The 11671-nt window shown below is 43.1% G+C and overlaps 1 long non-coding RNA gene across 1 annotated transcript; it reads left to right on the top strand.

Annotated features, from left to right (window-relative positions):
• The first annotated feature begins 9575 nt into the window (after nt 1-9575).
• On the top strand, nt 9576-11454 carry LOC116407030. The gene is made up of 3 exons (XR_004220004.1): nt 9576-9615; nt 10170-10253; nt 11351-11454. It is a non-coding gene; the product is annotated as an uncharacterized LOC116407030 (long non-coding RNA).
• Nucleotides 11455-11671: the final 217 nt, after the last annotated feature.

Below are 11671 nucleotides of genomic sequence, written 5' to 3'. Positions count from 1 at the left end.
ACATTAGCCTTATCTTTCTTGGGACTGAGGGGCCGCAGCCTTGGAGCCAAACAAAAAGGCAATTTGAGGTGGGAAGGCTTATTTATAGTCTTGCTTATATCGGGTGGGCGATATTGGGAATATGTAGGCTAATTCCCCCCCAGGGCCAAACGATCGAATTATAACAGGAGCAATGGGCGCAGTTGGTTCAGGGACCGCATCAACTTGCCGATGCAGTCCCCAATCCAACTAAATCTTTTAACCTGCCCGATCAATATCTGGCCAATTTCAGGCCAGATATCGGTCGGGCAGGCCCCTCGTTCCTGTCCCTACACGGGCCAATAAGCTGTGAGTAGAGAGAAGAGGGTGGTCTGAACAAAAAAACCTCTGTTCTAAAAGCAACTGCAGCTCCCACTGAGAAGTAAATCCCAAACAAAAGCTTCAAGGTATGGCCAGTAGTGCCCCAGTCACAGCTCTATAGAACATATGAACTGAGCTAAATGCCAATGCATGGCAAAGAACTCGGGAATTATCTCCTTACAGGTAACCCAATCCATTAAAGTGACAAACTGCCTGTGACACTGGAGGGCTCATTTAAAGGGAAAATATCCTACATGTTTGATGTTCATTCAGTTGGGCTTATGTGAAAAAGGTGCATTAAAACATCTAAACTGCCATACCTGATTCCACAGACTGAAAGGAAACCATGATATTCTGTTTCTGCTCACAGGGACTTTACCCCCCCCTTAGGCTCACAATATGGCCCAACCCCTCCCTTTCCTTGTTCCACTGTGAAGTGATGGATTCTGCAGCTTGAGGTTCCTCTGCTTTCCATAGTGGGGGGGCACAGCTTCTGAGAAGTAGAGGGACTTCAAGTTGAGTCGATGCCACTGTCCCCCTGTCACCTCTCCATGTGCACTCAGTATGGCACTTGCCATTCCCCAGTATAAGATACAGGTAGGAAGGGGTGTTTGTCTGTCGCTGTTCAACAACCTTATCTCTGAGCTTTCATGTTCCATCTCTTGAAGGCTGATGGCCACATGCCACACATCACCCTAGCTCCGCTAAACTGCTCTTCCTGAATCCCCTTGATAGACTTTGTCTATATAGTGTGTATGTGTGTATGTATATATATATATATAACATATATATATATATATATACATATACATACACACACATAATATATATATATATATATATATATATTATATATATAGTATAATATATATATATATATATATATATATACAAACCCTACATGACTTTAGGTTCAATAACACTTATTTCTTCTTCCACCCAAAACTGTCCGTTGCCTCCACTGACTTTTAAGCAGTGACACACGGGGAGATTTTAATCTTCGTTGTCACAGGCGACTAATCTCCCCGCAATGCCATCCCACTGGCTAGAATCGGCATACGGGGTTGCAGCGATATGTCAAAGTCGCCAATGTTGCCTTGAGAGGAAACTTTAGGAGACTTCAGCAAATTGCGGCGCTGCGTATGCCATCCCACCGGCTCTTTACATTCTAGCCAGTGGGATAGCATAGCGGGGAGATTAGTCGCCTACGACAACGGAGATTAATCGAGGCAAAACTATATATGTATACATATATATTTATTACGTATGTATGTATGTATTGTATACAGAGTATTAGTCCGCTGGCTTGACCAGTAATAAGGGGGAAGACACACTGAGCTACTAGTAGCAGCTACAAGTCACGGCTACTAAAATAGACAATGCAGATTTTTTTTTTTTTGATAATTGTCTCTACGTGTGCTTTAGCAGAGGCAATTCAGCCAGTGGACTAAAGGTGGCCATACACGACCTACGGGTGGGCGATATCGGGGACCATTTAGGTAAAAAAAATAATAATCCGATCGTTTTGGCCCTGGGGCCAGACGATCGGATTATGTGGGCGCAATGGGGCAGTCGGATCGGGGGACTGCATCAACGAGCCGATGCGGGTCCCCGATCCGACCAGATTTTCTAACCTGGCCGATCGAGATCTGGCCAATTTCAGGCCAGATATCGGTCGGCCAGGCCGCTCTGCTCTCCCCAGTACACGGGCCGATTAGCTGCCGAATCGGTCCAAGGGACCGATATCGGCGAGCTATAGTCGGCCCGTGTATGGCCACCTTTATACTCTGTATTCTATATATACATAGTGAGAGGAGCAAACCCTACACCAGTTCAAATGCCCTGGGTGCAGGTTAAATGTAAAAATGTATAGAAGGAGTATCACACACACAGGGGCTTAGTGCAATAAGTGTTATTGAAAAAAGTCATGTATGTGTATGTGTGTGTGTGTGTGTGTGTGTGGTGTGTGTGTGTGTGTGTATTATGTATATAGTATATATATATATATATATATATATATATATATATACATACACACATACACACTATATAGACAAAGTCTAGTCAGGGGATTCAGGAAGAGCAGTTAGCGGAGCTAGGGTGATGTGTGGCATATGGCAAAGAGAAACTGGAGAACCACACAAACCATTTGCAGGAAAACATACAATGCTGCCTTGCAGAACTGAGCTCCTAGGTTCAATTCCAGCCAGGGCACTATATGCTTGCGTGGGTATCCTCTAGGAACCCCAGGTTCCTCCCACACTGCAAAACCATAACAGGGTTCTGTAAACTCCTGGTAAAAGTGACCACAGTGAATGTGAATTGTAAGCTCCACCGGGACTGATGAAACAATGTACTTAGTGATCTCTGTACAGTGTAGTCGAATACACCAGCGCTATATAAAGGATAATAATAGTTATCAGCAGTATTGCTCTTAGCAAGGGCGCATACTGACCTGCTCCTCAAAGGTAGCTTTGTATTGCTCCAGTTGCTTTACCAGATCCTCGTGTTCCTCATCAAACTCAGCGATCTTCTTGCGGTAATACTCTAACAGCTCTCTGGACAGCCGCAGGAAAGCCAGGCGCTCGTTGATTGGAGGCAGCGGAGTGGAGTCCCCTCGGTTCTTCTGGGTGTGGCTGGAGCTCATGGTGGTATCTTGAAGGGAAGGAGACCTGTAAATAACAAAACCATATAGATAAAATCATACAAGCAGCTCCAACTTTAGGATCACAATTTTGCATTGAGAGCAGCCTATTAAAGGGATGGAATCTGTTATCCAGAATGCTCGGGACCTGGGGTTTTCCAGATTAGGGGTCTTTCTGTAATCTGGTTCTCCATAATATTTAAAAATCATTTAAACATTAAATAAACGTAAAAGGATTGTTTATATAGGATTTATTATATCTTAGTAAGAACCAATTACAAGGTACTGTTTTATTAATACAGAGTAATTATTTTTTTGGAAAATTTAATTTACATATAAGGGGTTTATGCGAGACGGCCTTCCTATAATTCGGAGCTTTCTGGATAATCAGTGAATACAGCGGTTATTTTCTGTATAACCCCCTGGGGGCCAGTGCTGAGGGCAGCAGCTTCAGGGGGTGGGGCACAATTGTCTATATAGAAATTTTTTGCCATGGATACATATAAGGGACCTATCATGGCTTATGGGATGCTCAAGGAGAACTAAAGCTTAACTAAAGCAATAGGCTAGCAATGTTTTAGGGTTATGTTTTGGGCTTCTGTACCGGCCCAAGGCAACCACAGCCCTTTAGCAGGTATGATCTGTGCCTTCAAAGATGCCCCCAGCTGCCCCCCATTTTCTTTTCTGCCGATTCCCTGCACTTGCTCTGTGCCGCTCTCAGTTACGGAGCTTAGGGACCAACGGACAATATACTGTATATATAGAATATAAATGCAACAGTATAAAGCTGATTAGTAATTCATTCGGATTCACATAACATTGCAGTTCTGAAACCAGTGCAATTAGAAACAGAATGTAATAATCAGACCTGTAGCATCAGTTTATAGGACAGGCCAGCCTCATTTTCTGCTTGATAATTTGTAATGGCCTCTCAACAGCTGCTACTATTGCTCTGTGAGGCAGTTTATTTGTTATTTATACTTTATATTACGTATCTTTCCATTCAGCCCCTCTCCTATTCATATATCAGTCTTTCATTCAAACCACACCCTGGTTGCTAAGGTAATTTGGATCCTAGCAACCAAGTAACTTCTGAAACTCCAAGCTGGAAAGCTGCTGAACAGAAACTTAAATAATTAATAAAAATTGAAGACCAATTGAAAATTGTTTCAGAATATTACTCTCTATATCAGGGGTCCCCAACCTTTAAATCCATGAGCCACATAAAGTGGGGAACAAAAAAAGCACAATAAAAGCTCTGGGGGTGCCAAATAAGAGCTACGATTGGTTAGGGGGTCAAGTGCGGGGTATGGCATATTATTTAGCATACAAACCTATCAGCTAGGGCAATACTTGAGTCAGCCGGCCCTCCCGCCAGGTGTCTTCTGGGAATTGTAGTTTTTTCTATTACAGCTTGACGGCGCTACCCACATGTGTTTAAACTACAATTCTCTCAGGTTGCGTTAGATTCAAAAACGCATTGTGTCATAATGACTTTACCTTCACGCAATATATGTATTATAATTGTTTATTATCATTATTGATGTAAGATTTACCAGACTTTCCCTCTACATACAGTCTGTAAATGGCTACTCTGGCAATGACTGGTCTCAGGAATTGATATTTTTGATTTCTGGGTCAGCCCAACAGGATCCGAATCACTAAAAAAATGAGCAACCAATCAGGTTCCTTCATCTTCCTTTTTATCTAATCATTAAAGCTAATGTTTGAATGGTGGCAATAACTTTACTGTTGAATTTGTTTTTATTTAATTTTTTTGCACCAAGTGATTTGCACCTTTCCCATCATGGATGTATATCTTGCCAAAAGATGGGCCGGGGGGGTTGACAGACGGGCTGGGCCAGCGTTAGTCCAAGTCTCGCGCGAGAGTCGGCAGGCAAGATTAAAAAGACCAACGGGCCAGATTAAAAAGACCAACGGGCCAGATTAAAAAGACCAACGGGACGGATGTGGCCCGCGGGCCGCAGTTTGCCCACCCCTGATTTAGCCACTGGTTCTGTTCCTTATACAGGGGCACTTCTGCCATGGGATAAGGTGAAAACATTGGGTGCTCCAAACTAGCAATTTGACTCCCACTGCACCCTCTAAAATGTATGTGCTGGGGTGCCATTGGCTATATTACACTAATGTAAAATGCAGATCCGCACCCCATACCTTATATAAGACACAAGGTCAGAGGTGCAGGTGTTCTGCCTGGTACAGCCAGATACATGTACATTTGTTAGTATGTAAACCAAAGGCAGATTTGTATAGCCAGGGCCAGATTTCATTATAATGTGCCCCTAGTATACTGGGAAGGTGCTTCCATAGTCTTTATTTGATTTTAAATGAAAACAAATTAAAACTCATTAAACATTGTCCAATCCATCGCTGCCATAAAACCATCCAGAAAATATATATTTCTCTAATTCCAGGTCCTCAGTGATCCAGTCCTAATACTACTGCCCACTGAGACCAGGGAGGGGATCAGGGAATACACACAGGAGAAGCGGAGTAAAACTGGAAAGGATCATTTATCTCTGAAAGAATCGCACATGTTCAGGAAATAGCAGCGGTGTACAACTATCAGAAAGGAGCCCCAACCTTTCTTACTCGTGAGCCACAGTCACATGTAAAGAGACATGCACATGCACCCAATACACCTGCAAGTCAGTTAGGCTAGGCTGTGGGGGGCAATAGGGTACATGGCAGGGGCCACACGTACAAGGCAATGCTCTGGGTACACAATAAGCTATGTATGTACTGCCCATCTAAGGGCAAACAAAGCCCATAAAAAGCTCACTCGTCAAAAGGGTACACTTCCCCTTTAACAGCAGCGCCTGTCATGTGATGTCACTGGGATGAGAGCTGCCTTCCCACTAGGAAAGGTTCAAGTATCAAATTTCAAGCTTCTTGTCATAATCAAATAACAAAGATGCATCATTACTGTAATGAAAGTGACAGTTGGTACAGTCCATGGTTGCCATGGTAGTGAGAGGTAAGCGTGCATCACCTTTGCTCCACTATTTACACAGTGGAGGCAAAGAAATTGTGATGTCAATGTGATGTCAATGTGATGTCAATGTGATGGGAGCTGCCTTCACTCTAGGAAAGTGACAGTTGGTACAGTCCGTTGGTTGCCATTGCGGTGAGAGGTAAGCGTGCATCTCCTCTGATAGATTTTTTGCCTAAAAACCCTTATTTTAGCTAAAAAGAGGGGCAATAGTTGGGTGACTCCCCCCCCCAGACTAGGGGATGTTGCTCCTGTCAACGATTTTAGTGAATTTGGAGAATTTTCCGCTAAAATGGGCTTTGCAGGCGCCTTTACTCCCAGCGCTGGTTGGGAGACACAGACCCAGGGTTGGGCAGTACTGACAGGCTGCTAAGAGTTTTGCCCCTCTGCCCCCGGGTATCTGCCCTGCCCTTATGTACCAGCCTTAATGTGTAACTGAATGTAAGGCAATAAATACCAATACGTTTCCCTATTACAGAATACTGAGTGTCAGTAAGCGTGAGATTTGGGGGGAACACTTTGAATGGGGCCCCTGACCCAATGTTGCACCTTAAAAGGGTAAATGCATTATCCGTGAAGCTGACTTGCCCTTTTTATTCCCGTCTCTATACAGATTGCTGCAGTGAGCGACTCTGCGACGGTGCTTATCCAGTTTTTTTGGATAGTTTTTTTTTTCTGGCTTCTCCTCAATTCACATTTTCCACCCTTAGTGAACGAGCCTAGAGGAGAGCCAGAACCTATTGAGGGGGCCCCTTAGGGTTCCCCGGCCCTGGGCCGGCCGGCCGGCCCCCCCCGGTCCATCTGTTTTTTACCATCTCTGGAGCATCATATGAGAGGTAATGTAGCAAATCCAGTTTATGATTTCTCCTACAGCAAGTCTCCCCCCCATCAAAAATGAACTGTAAATAGAACACAGTACAGGTATAGGACCTGTTATCCAGAATGCTCGGGACATGGGGTAGTCCGGATAAGGGATCCTTCTGTAATTTGGATCTCCATACCATAAGTCTGCTAAAAATCATTTAAATATTGAATAAACCCAATAGGGCTGTTCTGCCCCCAATAAGGGGTAATTATATCTTAGTTGGGATCAAGTAAAGGTACAGTTTTATTATTACAGAGAAAAGGGAATCATTTAACCATTAAATAAACCCAATAGGGCTGTTCTGCCCCAATAAGGGGTAATTATATCTTAGTTGGGACCAAGTAAAGGTACTGTTTTATTATTACAGAGAAAAGGGAAATCAGTTTTAAAATTCTGAATTATTTGACTAAAATAGAGTCTATGGGAGAAGAGCTTTCCGTAATTCAGAACTTTATGGATAATGGGATTCCGGATATGGGGTCCGATACCTGTACAGATAAAAAGGAAATCATACCTGTATTGGGAAATGCTAAAGTGATGTTTTTCATTTTGTCTTCATAGAAACAACATGTTCAAGCGGCTGAAGTGCTGTTTCTCTTGCTTCGGCAAGGTAAGGGCTTCATCTCTTTCTGCTGTAACAGGACATATTTCATTCTGTGGGAAACTTCATGTGTCACTGAATACTCACTCCTCCATTTATTGCATTATAGCTTTCCTATTTGTGCTTTTATTTTCTCTGATAAAACTTTTTTTCTTCATTACAGAGGAAACGAAAGAGGGCAGATGATCCAACCCCAGAATCTGCCATGGTAAGAACTGGGCAACATCATTTCCTAAACACCATTTTCCTACCTACTTGTGTTATCAAAGCCGTGTTATTTCCTTGCCTATAGATGTCTATGCACAATAACCTTGATGAGGCTACACTATGTACACAGGGACCCATTTACAGGTTAGGGACCCATTATCCAGAATGCTCAGGACCTAGGGTTTTCCAGATAAGGGGTCTTTCCGTAATTCGGATCTCATACCTAAAGTCGGCTAAAACATTATTTAAACAGTAATTAAACCCAATAGAATTGTTTTGCCTCCAATAAAGGGTAATTATATCTTAGTTGGGATCAAGTACAGGTACTGTTTTATTATTACAGAGAAAAGGGAATTATTTAACCATTAAATAAACCCAATAGGGCTGTTCTGCCCCAATAAGGGGTAATTATATCTTAGTTGGGATCAAGTACAGGTACTGTTTTATTATTACAGAGAAAAGGGAATTATTTAACCATTAAATAAACCCAATAGGGCTGTTCTGCCCCAATAAGGGGTAATTATATCTTAGTTGGGATCAAGTAGAGGTACTGTTTTATTATTACAGAGAAAAGGGAATCATTTAACCATTAAATAAACCCAATAGGGCTGTTCTGCCCCCAATAAGGGGTAATTATATCTTAGTTGGGATCAAGTACAAGGTTCTGTTTTATTATTACAGAGAAAAAGGAAATGATTTTTAAAAATGTGAATTATTCAATTAAAATGGTGTCTATGGGAGATGGCCTTTCCGTAATTCGGAAATGTCTGGATAATGAGTTTCCGGATAAGGGGTTGAATACCTGTACTAAGGTTTCCTGAGAAAAGCTTGCAATTATTTACGTTTTGTTTTTATTTTGTCTCGAAAAATTTAAGATAATTTAGAGTACTTTCTCTGAAAATTCGAGATTTTCTTTTTAAAAACCATAAACGTATAAAACTTTATATGACTTTTTTTGACTGGCAAAAAGTGCGCCAGGTTTAAGCTGGTACCATCATTTGGACCTGGCAATGCCGTTTGCCACGTGAGTAATAAATAATTCAATAATAAAACACCAGTCCCTGAATATTACATATAACTGATTTTAACTCCTTTTAAAAAGCTCAGTTAATTTGATAACTTGACTTTCATCTCTTTACCAGGAACAACCAGAAATCCCTGGCAAAAACACCTGCCAAGTAAGTAGCAAAAAATATACATGAAATGGTTTGGTTTTTGGAAGTTTAGTGAATTTGTATTGTACCGGGTCTTTTTTAGATACTAAACTACAGAGTTATAGTAAACTGATCAGGTAACTTTATTTCTCTTAGGAGGAGAAAAAAGAGCCAGACTTGAAGCCGGCGATAGAGAACTGCCGGGTAAGCGTAAGAGAGGGGAGGAGAGTTGGGGCAAATGAAAATCACCCTATATTTTATACAAGACTGTATATTAGCTTCTTTATTACAACGAGCACATTTTTCACTTACCTTTTCTTTAATCAGGAGACTCCAGAAATCCTGGACATGAAGATCTGTCAGGTAAGGAAAAATAATAGGGTCACAATAAAGAAAGATATTTTACATTCACTTTGGGGGAGGCAATTTGTTAGGCACCGACGACTTCAGCGTTGGTGAGTCTGTCCCACCTCCTTATTATGCCCTGTGTTACACAGCAACATACACCTTCTATTTCTCATATATTTATATCAAATAAGACTTTCCCAAACTTTGCTTTACTTTGAGCCATGAGAATTTTTTTTTACAATCTTTTTTTCGGTTTTAAACAGGATGAAGAAGTGATTGGGCAGGAGAGCCCCGACACCGGCCCCTGCCACTCACAGGTAAGCAGAAAATAACACATGAATGAAAAATATTTATTTTTATCATCTTCTCTGCTGATCTGAGGTTTTCTTTCATAACCAGGAACCCTTGGAAGAACATGGAGACCCTCCCATCAACACCTGTGAGGTACGGGGGCAAAAAGTTTGCAGGGGTCCCAATGTGTTTTTATTGGCGCTACAGGGTTCATGAATAATATCTGTAAAGGATAATAATTATATTTACCTAACAGTCAGTATCTGTTACTTAGCGGTCTTCTATCTCGTATAAATTAGAAAATGAAAAAATGATTGGTTGCTATGATTACATCCACTCACACAATTTAACTCATAGGCTGCCGCCACATGTGTAGATTCTCGGCCTGCGGATAAACACGGGCTGGGAATCCGACCCCATGTCCCTAAATGCTTCTTGATTTGCCGGCGCCCCGAGCCATTGCGCTGCCTTGGGTTCAGGCAAACAGAGTGGATTTTGGTGGGAAACTCCTGAGTATAGCTCCAGCCAACACAATGGCTCCAGGTGCAGGCACGGCAATAAGCTTTTTGGGGTACAGGGGGGAAGATATTCAGCCTAAGTTTATGCACAGGCCTAGAATCCACCAATCAAATGTGCAAATAAGGGAGCAGGGAGCCACTGGGGCTCTGTACTTACTAATGTTGTAAAACTGTATTTATATTTCCCAGGAGTCACCATTCCAAACTGGCCACGACACCGGCCAGGAAGAGAGCTCAGACGAGCAACTGAGCGAGGAGGAGGACCTTGAGGAGGTTTGAGCTGAATTTAATATTTTTTCTCTCAATATATCATTAGACCATTTTAAACCTCCGAGCAGCCCCCAATCCCACCACATCATGGAAACTCTTATGTAGGCCCCATTCCACCCTTACCTGAATGTCACAAGTGCTCAGTGGGGCAGTTGGTCACCACTTTGTGCCTCCGTTAAAGCCTCTCAGACCTTCCACATCTCTCATTGCCCTTCTAGAACATGCAGACTAAAGCCAAGATGCAGGAAGGCTTCACTATACATAGTCCTGCAATCAGAGCAATGAGGGGTATAAAAGAAAGGACACTGCAAAACATAACAAGCATCAACCCTGCCCCCAAGCTCTGCTGTCTCCCCTTATTTATGGGCACAAACATATACATTTGGGTGTTGCAGTTCTACTTTAAGGTCGAGGGTTGGGTTCATATAACAACAAATAGGAGATATGACAGGAATCTGGCACTAACACCTGCCAGCCTGAAATCTCCAACAGAGAGCGAGTGGGCGCTCAGACCAACGACTGCCCCCGTGTCACATTCCTTGTGCCCCTGACTCATTTCATTTTGGGTTTGGGGCTGTTTATTTACCTCTCTGCACTGATTAAATGTTTCCTATGGGGGGGAAGGGCAACTACCAATACTCTGCACTGGGGCAGTAATCCACGGTGGCCAATAAGATGTTTGCTTTCATGGTTCTACCTGTAGCTGACTGAACAAAGGTAATAGCTATATGGTTGCTATGGGTTACTGCCCAGGTGCAGTTTTGCCCAGTGTTGATAAATGAGCCCAACTGTATCATGTGCTGGCCTCTGTGGCCATTTCACATTCCTGTGAGTAACGATCTGCCCTACAGATATCACTGCTGATTCCCTGGTGGCCAATGGGGGGTGAGGCACAAACGGCTGCTGTAGCGCTGGCTTACATATCCCCCTTACCAAATGGGTTTTCCCACTGGCGCCAGGTAACCAATACAAGAATGAAAGGTACCATCACAGGTTGCGGATATTCTGTAGCCCCAGCATTTTATATCTAAAGAACAAGTATTTGTCTGTAGTTTCTATCTTATTTAAACAATTTCTAAAATGTTTCTCTATTTTTTCAGCGCTCGACCGGAAGATTGATCAGGGCAGTATCCTGCCTAGATCTAACTTCCCTTGCCCTCCTCGACACCAGTCCCCTCCCTCCCACCCCTTCATTCGACTCAAGCCCCACCCTCCCACCCCTTAGTTCCAGGCCCCCACTCTCCCACCCCTTCGTTCCACACAAGACCCCACCCGCCCCCCGCTTTGTTCCAAGCCCCCTCCCTCCCACCCCTTCCTTCCAATCAAGTCCCACCCTCCAACCCCTTAGTTCCAGGCCCCCACTCTCCCACCCCTTCGTTCCACACAAGCCCCCACCCGCCCCCCGCTTTGTTCCAAGCCCC

Source organism: Xenopus tropicalis, chromosome 8, assembly GCF_000004195.4.
Source record: "Xenopus tropicalis strain Nigerian chromosome 8, UCB_Xtro_10.0, whole genome shotgun sequence".
In the NCBI taxonomy this organism is placed as follows: domain Eukaryota; kingdom Metazoa; phylum Chordata; class Amphibia; order Anura; family Pipidae; genus Xenopus; species Xenopus tropicalis.
Note: the sequence above shows the minus strand (reverse complement) of the source record. Positions and strands in the feature narration are given on the sequence as shown.